Genomic DNA, 11,758 nt, shown 5'->3' on the forward strand with positions numbered 1-11,758 from the left:
AGATAGATAGATAGATAGATAGATAGAAAAATATACATAATCTCTTCCATTTGTATGCTTTCTTATCTACAGTATATATTCATGTATATTATTATTATTGCTATTAATAGAAGTATTATTATTACTTATGTATATTAATATATAAACTTATAAAATGTATCTACTTTACTATATATATGCATCATATATACTATACCCTATATATAATATATAGTGCATATATATAATGTGTGTATAATAAATATAATATTTATGTTATAGTATGTACAGTATTTATTGTGCATATGTACACTAGATACTATATAATGGCTATATATACTACTTATAGTATATACAGAATGCATATACTAAATATAATATACATATTATATATGGAATATATATGTAGTGTGTGTATATATTCATTATCTATTAGTATATACATTTAGTACATTACAGTAGATAATAACTAATATACTGCCTATATATAATACAACTTTAGATAATTAATATCTATATGTTTAGTGCATACCCCGCTCTTTAAATGACACAGGTGGTTCCAGCAAAAGGTGTCAAAAGGCAGGACTGCTGACTGCAGGAAATGAAAATCCTTTTGCAGAGTGCGGCTCCCAAAAATTTCATTCCTGATGGGCAGGTGGGACAGAGGCTGCACCTCCCACACTGGGGTCACCCCACAGCCTTGAAAGCACCTCCATGGGCATTTCAGAACCGGGTAAATAAATTAATATTGAAGAAAATCAGATTTGATCCCTGGAAAGCAAAAAAAAAATCTTGTTACAGTAACACCTCTGAAAGGGGCTCAGTCTAAGTAATAATTTCAGCACAGGAATACCAAGAAATTCCACAGCCTGCATTTAAGCATTCTCAGACACAAAGAGCTTTAGCAATGTAACCCTTTATTTATTTTTTCAGCAACTTTCTCTTGTTTGGAGTAGTCCTTTAGAGGAGCAAATAATCTTTCAAGCTGATCAATTCTTGTTGATTTTTCACTCAGCACACAGGTCTAAAATGTGTAATATTCCCCAGGCTGGCTTTTTATTTAAATACTGCAAAGTTCCCTCCTCCCTTTGCTGTGAGTGTTTGTAATTTTAACAAAAGTACCCTGTGCATCCACATTACCAACATGAGTCTGAGTGGGCAAAAGGGTTGGTTAATCTGCTGCTGTCATGACAGCAGGGGGAGCAAAAATCACTGCATCAGGGGGAATTCACAGTGATCCTGCCTATTAAAAACTCACTTCTGCAAAGAAATAGACACTTTCTGCAGAAAACAGCTCGTGTGTGCTTTTGTTATCAGTAGCCAAGCTCAAGCTGCAGGGTTACCCCAACCTTTGCTATGCAAACCTTCAGCAGAAGCAAACAGCAGCTAGGAGTAATTACAAGTTTGAAAGAGAAGTCAGGAGAGAGCTGGGATATTTTTAACTCGTGAGGGGAGTGCTGGAACTCCCTCTGGAAGGGAAAAAGGGACAGGGAATACCTGCAGCTTGTCTTTTATTTTTATTTGTGCTGCAGGGGAGGGAACTGCAGCCCACCCCGTGCCAGGAGACCTCTGGTGCTTTACTCCCAAAAGATTAAAGGTCAGAAAAGCACTGATGGTGCCACAGCCCCGGCCCAAATGCAGTCCCAGGAGCAATTGATACGAGACTCAATCAGTGACATGATTAAGTTAATATTTATGTCCTGGAATATATCCACACTTCCCTCTGCTCACACTTGTCTTTCAGAGTTCTGGGCTACCCTGATGGATTTTGTGGCCATAGCTCTGATTTTCATTAAAGTTTGACTGGAAATCAGATTGATTTTTTTTTTTTTTTTTTTTTTTTTTTTTTTTTTGCATCCCTTATTGCCAATCAGGCCAGGTTGAAGGATGATGAGCTGGATATTGTGATATCTGTCGTGCTTGTCAGCTCCTCAGGTGAGGCTGCACGTGTTGCCACAGAAAGGAAAACCCTCCTCCTTTGTTCAGCAGCTCTCCATCTGCCCAGCCATCCACCCATCTGCCTCTGTGTATTCACACACAAAAATAAAACCTGCTGAGCAAATCCACCGTGCCTTTGTCCACACTACACTGATTTTTGGATCTGTTTTTCCTTTCAGTTTGCTGGAGTATATTATTATCATCTCAACTATATTTTTTTTTTCTGCAGTTAGCATTCAGCATTTTCTCTTTGCTTTTCTAATTAGCCTTTCAGTTTGCTTCTGCTTATTTTCTGTAGCCTTTCAACTGCTCCACCTTACCAGATTTGGCTTTTTTTTTTTTTTTTTTCAACACCTTGTGCTTACTGCTTATCTTACTCTTTACTATACAACTCTACTTAGCCACATTGGGCATTGTTACCTTTATCCTTCTTTAGACTTAAACCAGGATGAATTTCAAATGTCCTCCAACTGTTTCTGAAATATATTCCAATTTTCTTCAGTAGATTTACCATACATTATAATAAAATCCTGATAAAAATTCCTTAGCACACTCTGCACTCCCTGAAAGTCAGCCTGCCATAAGGCTTGCATTGCTTTTTGCTCCTCAACAAATACTTTAAATCAAATGATGTCAAGATCACTGGATCTTTCATACCTCTCCAGTTCAACACCCTTGGCTCAAACCCTTGAATTAATTCAAATAGTTTCTGAAAGACAATTCAATAAGGCCCACGAGGAACTGGAGGCAATCCTGTGCTGGCTTTAGAGACATGAGTATTCCCTCCCTACTTCTACCTTCTTGCAGTCAATAAAGGAGTAATTAAAAGCCATCTTATCAAAGTTCTGACTCTCTTGAAGGCCTCTCTCATCTGTAAGCAAAGACCTAAAAGTTCAAAGAAGCCTTCAGAAAGCCACCTGACTACCTTTATTGGGCCTAACTTTTATCAGCATTGACATTGCTATGTCAGCCAAAATACTGGCAGCATTTCCCTCTGCAGACACTCATCTCCCAGGAATACTGATGGGGCTCCTCCTCCATCCACCCTTCCTCTCCACAAACCCCAGCCCAGTATCTCAAAAACCTCAATTTCTTGCCTCAACCATATCTGTGCTATTCCAATAATATCATGCTTATCCTCGATACTCAGAGTGATCATTGATAAGTCTTTGATGTAATAAATCCTTGATATAGTATCATACTTATCCTTGCTATAAGATATAATCAAAAATGAAAGCAGAAACTTAAGATACAGAGTAAAATATATTACTTGCCAATTTTCCACAGTAACTTTTCATCATTACTCCAAAATTACTTTTTAATGCAAAGAGTAGTTCCAATCACATAGAGGCCCACATGATTCAGATACTATCATAATCACAATTAGATTACATTACTGCAATCAGGAATGGAGATCATTAAGAGAAAGAATATAAATTGCTTTAGTTTTACAAGTACTGAGCTAGCAAAATTATAATTAATCTCCATTTATAATCTTTTCTTTCATAGAACTGCAAAGCATGCTACTTTTTTTAGGCCATCAATACAAATTAGAACTAAGTAATAAAGCCCTAACTACTACTACTGTGCAGTTCTCAGTCATAGAAACTTTCACATTACACAGAGAAGGCTTTTCATGCAAACAGTGCCCTCAGCACAGAGGGGTTTTCAGTGCAATAAGTCCAGCCATTTCTACAGTCACTTTGCTGTTTATAACACAAAATGCAATCAAAACTGTCTATCCCTCCTTGGAAAAATGGATATGAAGTCTGCTTCTGAAATTGGATGATACGTTTTGTGAGAGATGAGACAATAATGACTTAGCAGCAGAGGGGAAAAAAAAAAAAAAAAAAGGACAAATATGAGATTTCACAAGTTTTCTGAATTTTCACTAAAAAACAGATCTGCAATGCTGTCAGGAGCTGTGAGATGGCAGACAAGGCCTCATCTAACTCCAGTACATGCAGCCACATGGAATATACACAGCTCTGAGTGGATTTTTTAAGCTTGCCATGCAAGTTTTCTCTTCATTTTAACTCTCAGTTTTGAGGAAACACAACAGCAAACTCAGCTGCAGTATTGACCACGTTCTAAATATTCTTCTAGACCTAAACTTTGCCCTCCCTGACCAATAAGAAAACAATTACATGGAAGAAAAAGAATGAAAAAAATAAAATCAAAACCAGCCCATTTTTAAATGCATGAGTAACTTTTTCTCTTGGTTTTACATGGACAGTGCAAACCAACCTAAAATAATTGTTGAGGTTTTCCTGGTTAAATGATCATCCCAGAGAGAGCTTGCCTTGTGCTGGCTGTATGGCAAAGGAATGAGATTTAAACCCAAGTGAAACAAATCTGCAAGAGTGCTATGGATTCCCTTCAGTTTCCCAGTTCTTGGGAATTAACTTCTGAGGCAGTAACTGAAGGAGAAACTACAAAACAAAGGGATTCACAGCAAAACAGAATGGTTTAAGTTGGGAATGGTTTTGGTTGCTCCAATCCCCAATTTCCAGCCTGGTCTTGGACATTTCCAGGGATCCAGGGGCATGCCCAGCACAGGATAAAGCCAAATGAGTGATGGCTTTGGATCTGTATGATTTCTGAGCTTCCTTAAGTTCAAAAACCTGGAAAAATCTAGGTAATTTCCAGGGGAAAAACCCACTGTGGTTTGCTGTTTGCATTTACCCACATTCAGTCACATATCCCAGCTCCATCCCACCTAGTCCTCACCCAAACCACCAACGAGATGATTAATAATGCTGAAAACAAACTTTTAAACTACATCAGCTGAGACCAGGCAGTTTCTATATCACTTTAAAAACTTACACTCACAACAGCAGCTGATTCCCATCTAATCTGAATCCTTTAGTACTTTAATTCCCTGCACCCCATCCTCAGCACCCAATGTTTTATTGAACACAATTCCCTGTTCTTCCTCAGACAATGGAGCACTTCCTTCCTTTGGACTGTTTTACTGAGACCCTCAGCTTCTAGAACCTGCTTTCCTTGCTCCTGCTCATCCAGAATTGCTGAGTGCAGCCTCTTAAAGCATTAATACACAGAATTTATAATATAAAACCACATTTCCACTCTTCCTCAGCAGTTGCTGCAGTTCAGGTGGGGTGCAGCACACTGACTGTCTCATTTCTCTAATGATTTTCTCTTGTGGAAGGAATCAGGAGCTGTTCTGTGTGACAAGTGCCAGGCACAGATGTCCCCATGGGGCATGGTCCCTGCAGCTGACTGGGACCAGGTCAGCAGCTTCTCACAGAGAATTCCCCTTCCCCCCAAGCTCAGCTTCCAGGCTCAAGTGTGTCTGAACAAAGGCAGTTTTGGATGACAATCTTGGATGGAGGCCTCTAAAATCTTTGTACACTCTATTTCAGATATGCAAATGCTCTTTTGGATATGGCTCTTGATCAAGTTTTCATGAACATCCACATTCCTCTGCTGAAAAGCGTGTGAAATCAGTCATCTACCAGACTCATGCAGAAATTGCTTGATTTCAGTTCCCTTGTCTGCCTTTTCTATATGCCTGAAATTGTCTTTATCATCTCTGTCTATGCACTATTTATATTAAAATGTTTTTCTTATCTCTTGTAACCAATTCAGTTTGGGTCAACATTAAAACCATTCCACTCACTTCAAAGAGAGCCAAAAGGATGCAAGAGAAATCTGAGGAGAAAACTATGAGCATTTGTAGCATCCAGGAAGCAGAGAAAAGCCAACATATTTGCTAATACATTTTAGTTAAAAAGTGCAGAGTATGCAGTAGTGTATTAATTAAATGAGCAAATAATATTTAATCTAAAAAGATGCCACAGACATGGAACTGGCAAATGTTCTTAATGAACATTAAAATGCAATTCTCACACTTATGTTTAAACAGCTGAGGGGATGCACAAGTTAGAGGATTTTCTGCTTTTGGTTTTTTGGGCTGTTGGTGGTTGGTTTGTGTTTTTTTTCAAACCTGCCATCTCTCAGTGATATGTCAGAGATAAAGTTGAAGCACCAGAATGCCCGTGGCAAATTCAGGGAACAAAGACTCACTCATACAGAATATAATGTTATGTACATCATACTATTAACTCAAGGTGTTTCTGGAAGGCACGAGTCCTCAACATCAGGCAAACACTATTTTCTTACACCTACAAGTGCCTAGTGTGGTGGAAAAGGAGATTTTGAGCTACTGTTTGGTGGACAACAGCTAAAGAGAGTAGAATTCCAGAGTTAGCCTGAGTACAAGAAGCTACTGACATAAAAATGAGGATTCTTCCTGAGGAAGAAGGAGAACTTTCCAGCTGCAGCACAGACTCACATGTAGGTCAGGGAAATAAATGCAGATCTGCTTTCAGGTGAGATGCCACAGTGAAATAAATCTCCTCTTCCAAGGAAAATCATTAAAGAAGCAGATATGAAATCAGTGTGGTACTCACTGTTTCCCACACAGAAAGCAGTAGGGAGGGTTTGCTTCTCCTCTTTTTTAGGAAAAGTCCAGTTCTTGTAGGAACAAGAAGCTCTGCAGGAACAGTACAGGGAGAGCTGGACCACTCCATCACCTTGCTGCAGGGAGTTAAAAAACAATGCAGTGATTACCCAGGAGCTGTGTCAGGGAGCAGTGTCTATAGCATTAGCCCCACTAATCCTCTCCCTAAGTCGGACTTGTCTCGTGATGGACAAATTATCCAGCTTAGGGAGGAATCTGGGATAGTGACAGTGTCTCAGCCCTCTGTTCCCTCAGCTCTCAGAGCTTCCTTTCAGCTCCTCAGAGCACCCAAACACCCTCCCTGGGGGTCTCACAGCCCTTATTCTCTGTCTTTTGGGAGAAAATTTAAAAAAAAAAAAAAAAAAAAAGAAAAGTAGAACTATTTCCGCAAAAAGTTAGCAAACTGTCCAAGTGCAAATGGAGGATTGAATCTTCAAATGAATAAATTCCAGGCACCTAAATGAAATGTGTGCTAGATATTCCCATTCCCACCATATGGGGGGAAAAAAATCCCTCTATCCCACATTAAAAGGCAATAAGAGAAACCAAGGTAGGACTGAGACAAACAAATCCTAATTTCCTGAAGATTATGCTTTACCAGTTCTTACATTCTTCACAGTGTTTTATAAACATTAAGTTGCAAACTATTAGTAAATTATCCTGGCAAACACCACCCTTGGTACAGTGATGTGCTCATAAAATTGTGTCCTAAATGCTCCTTACACAGCTATTTATTTTTTTTTAATTAATGAATTATGGTTACAGAAGATTAAAAATATTTGGACATTACAGGTAAACAAATAAAAATAATTACGCTCACCTTATGGTTACAAATTTTTGCTTTTTTTAAAAGTCAAAGTGACAAAATTTTTGTGGCAGCTTACCAGAGTTGTGGGTTTACCACCAACACATGTTCAAATTAATGTTTTTTAAAAATATACAATTGTTTTGAATGGGAATAAATTTTAGGTAACCCTGTCATCTGTACAGTCTAGGTCAAACTGGCTCTGCAATGGCTCCTTCTGAATAAAATTAATAAATGGTTTAGTGACCTAAACACTATCTTAAAAAATTAAAAATACTCTCTCCAAAAGCCTAGATTTCAATACCAGAAGGGTTCTGCCAGTTTTTATCATACAGATGCAGATAAATTGAGTCCTTACACTATCTCTCTCTCATAAAATCTAAGTTCTGCCTGTTCTACGTAGATATTCATGACATTTTCTCACAAGAACTGTGATTTACTCCAATGTCTTCAGCCAAAAATATTTCTTCTCCCCTCTGTTCTGTGTTATGTGCTTGACTAAAATTAAGTGGAAATAAGTAGGATGGTAGTGGGAAAAGGAAAACAGCAACAGAAAAGCAATATTGCCAAATATATACAGCTTTGCATCTATTTTTTAAAGAACTGATAATATTTTTTTTTTGTTCAAAAAACCCTGAAAATGTAAAAATCAGAAATGTCTTATACTAGTAAGACTTTTTTTTTTTTTAATAAGGAAGAAAATTCAGAGATATTTTACCTTATAATTTCAAGAAAACCAGATGAAAATGTAAAAGAGATGAAGGAATGGGAAAAATACCTTGAAATGAAAGTTTTCTGAATTAAAAATTCCTGAAATGTGAGTTCACAAAAAATGGCCTAACCTGTAACATGAATAAAGCAATATATTGTATCAATCATACAGAGTATATATATCACTAGAAAATATGGATATTTATCCTTCTTAATGAGTTATATGAGTTATAAATGAGTTATAACAATATTTCTGATGTTTAAAATAAAATCTATAATCACTCTTCTAATAAAATTATTTGAATTCTTTTTCTTTCCTTGAGGACAATATTGCATTCTAGTGAAAAGTATAATTCAAGAGAAGCTATGTCCCAAAATAAAATAGCATTTGAAAGAGAAAGTGTAGGTGTGTATTTTCAGGGGAAAAATTATTAAAGCATCAAGGCTTCTGTCAAATTCCAAATAAATTGGAATTTTTATTTTGTTCATTGATCCTGAAGGTAAAATTTAGTAATTTTAAAGAATAAAGAATTGGTTACTTTTTGCATAAATTCACTAAATAGATTTTAAAAAAAAAAAGAAAAATGACATAGTTTTTTCACATTTTAGAAGTGAAACACCATAAATGAAATAGAAGCAATTAGCTGAAAATCAATTTGATTGTCCTCCAGGTCTAGGGCTGAGGTACAGGTCAGAAATGTAGCTGTGTAAATAAAGTTTTAAATACCCAATAAAAACAGCCACTCTGGAAAAGAGGAGAAGAATCTTATTTATGCCTTAATTAAAATCTGATAATGCAGGGAGGGAAAAAAAAAAAAAAAAAAAAAAAAAGCCAACTTATGCAGGGGTCATGGAGGGGTCAGGGAATCCCTTGGGAGCTGGAACAGTGGGAATTTGCCACTTGAATTCCTCCTGGTCATCCTACACCTGAGCACAGCCTCCAGCTGTCCTGCTGAACCCTCCTTGTAAAATATTCCCTCCTCCCAAAACCAGCACAGCTTTTCTTGCAGGTGATTTTTTCCTACAGCTGGGTAGAATTTTGCCCATAATTCTTCCCAATGGAATTGTTTATGGATTTTTCAGGGAATAAAATGTGGGGTGATGTTCTATAAGTAAAAGATTTCTATCCTGGAGAAGTTTGGCATCTCCTGGTAGCAAACTCTGTGGGATTTGCTAGGACTGTCCCTTTCATAAAGCAGCCTGAAAACTAAAGATAATTAGTAATCTCTTTTGGCAGTATGAGTGAAATGATTCCAAATTACTTTCATTTGTCTGTGAAACCTGCTGTAGCTTTGCAGAAATATTTCCCCTTGCAGAACATTTGCTTTTTTCAGTGTCATTTATGACTTTTATTATCTGTACATTGTGTGACACACAGGATTATTTTCACCATTTAAGTGGTTAATATTTTCACGTGTATATTTTCATATGTGCATCTGAATTTTCAAACTTTTAAAGTACAACTGATTTAAAAACACAGTGAGGCCTGGGGAGTGGCATGATTTTCCTTGACATACTAATATATAAACTGAATTTGAGAAACAATCAGTAAAGAGCCTATAGAGTTATTTGTTTAGATGGTAGAAAAACAGTTGTGCCAATAAACATTTGCTTCAATTAACACAATTTGCTTCAATAAACATAATTTTCAATTAATGAAAAAGGCTAATGCTGGTGTAAGTTATCTACAACTTCCTGAAGCTGAACTTCAGTTTGTAGCAACTGAGTTGAATGTAATGTTCCACTCTGTCATTTTTGGCTGTAATTTTCTGCAGTTCAGGATAAAATAGTCATTGACAAGTATCTAGCTAAAATTAATGGTGGTTATATATATATATTTTTTAAAAATTTTCTATCTGTGAGCTGTAACCCAACTCCTGACTGAATCTGTTTCATAGAATCATAGAATTCCAGGCTGGTTTGGGTTAAGAGCCCTCACAGCCCTCAGAATCTGAATGAGGGATAAACCTGAACTTTCTGTATCTCTACAAGGAGGAAAAAATTTTGCTTTTTAGAGCTTCTGTGGCCACTCTTAGTGAAAAAAGTACGAATGGCAAGAAGGGAAAATGTTTCACTACCCAGGAGATGTGGTAGCAATTTTCAGAAATGATGACAGGAATCTGTGATGCCACTGGAGTGACTTCTTATGAATATAAGAGAAAATGAAATTGCAGAAAAAAAAAATAAAGGTAGGATAAGGAATCAGGGAAAACTGTTAGGGTAGTTCCCAACTGAAATAATATTATGAGGAAGTTCAGAAATCTCTGTTACTGCAGGCATTTAAAAAGAATTAAGCAAACATCTGTTGAGACCAACACAGGTACTGTTGATCTTACCTGGAGGCAGGGGTGCATTAAGTGACCTCTCTTTTGCTGCCTCCTCTTTGATTTTTGGTCCACATCTTTCTTTTCCACCTCTTTGATGTCTCTCCTTATGCTAGCAGACAGGAATGCTCACTAATCAATTTGATCCCTGCAATTAATGCTTTCTCTTTATGCAGGCAGTTGGCTTGAGGAATCAACTGCAGCCCTAATCAAAACAAATTCTTAATAAAAACACTCAGCATATGTGAATCACTCCTCACTCACTGTGATGAAGTTGTGGTGTAGGATTGACTGGAGCCACAAGCAACACTTGGAATAAAAAGAAAGCAACTCACAGCATCACTTACAACACCATTTATGAAACCACTCCTGTCTTTAATGACAGCTTTGCATCATTTTCAAGAGAAACAGGTATAGATGCTCCTAATCTAAAGACTTCAACTTTCCTTTACTCATCGTTTTCCTCAAAAATGAAAGAATATCACAGTCACAAAGATTTTATTACTTATAAAGATATCTTTTTCAGCCTTAAGGATTAGCAGAGATTTATTTCTGCTCTTTTCATTTTCCAGCTTTCCTGTCTTCAAAAATCACCAAATAATTCTTAGCAGTGTTTATCTTTTACTGGAGCACAGCAAAATGGAGAACATTGGTGCCGTGGAGAATATTTTTCAGTGTTTTCTTCAAGTTTTGAATATCAAACTTTCTTACAGGTGGATAAAACATTCTTTCCTAGACATTCTTGACACTAAAAATAGATTTATTATGTTACACAGAATGAACTTAGAAAGTTCAATTTTCATTTGGAAAGGCCAAGAGACCTGAAACAATATTTTTATAGATCATATGACAATAATTTAAATTAAGTCATTTGCCCCAAGAAAGAATATACCTGTCTAAATGGAGTTCAGGAGTTCTTAGATAAATATAAAAGATTATGAGGTTTTTGCTTGCATTTGTTTTTTGGTTTTATTCTTTTTGGAAAGCATTTCTATTTCCCTGCTGGCCTCAGACAACACATGAATATTTTCTTTCCTTCACCATCCCATGTCTACACAGAGGGAAGAACAGAAACTTTATCAGCATTTGCTTTTATCTGGCTGCCCTTTCTGCTCCAGACACATTTTTGCCAAGTTAATAACTCAATAACAGTAACTGGTAACTCAATAATAATCACATTTGATAGTGCATTATGTAGTAGGTTTTCATTTGTCAATCTTAAAACACTTCTCCAAGGAAGCCAAGCCTTGCACTGTGTGATCCCACCAAAATTCAGGCTCCTGATGTAACTTGCTCAAGGGCAGGTCACAATGGGAACAGAGCTGGAATTTCCTTGGATTTCCCTTCAGTCTGACATTCACAGGACTTTTTACCCCATCACTCAGCCCCCATGTTGTACAATTTGGATATGTACAAATATCAATATCAATATCTATATCTATATCTATATCATCTATATCATCTATATTTCTATATCTATCTGTATCTAATCTATATCTATATATATATATATCC

Source organism: Erithacus rubecula (genome assembly GCF_903797595.1).
Source record: "Erithacus rubecula genome assembly, chromosome: 8".
NCBI lineage: Eukaryota > Metazoa > Chordata > Aves > Passeriformes > Muscicapidae > Erithacus > Erithacus rubecula.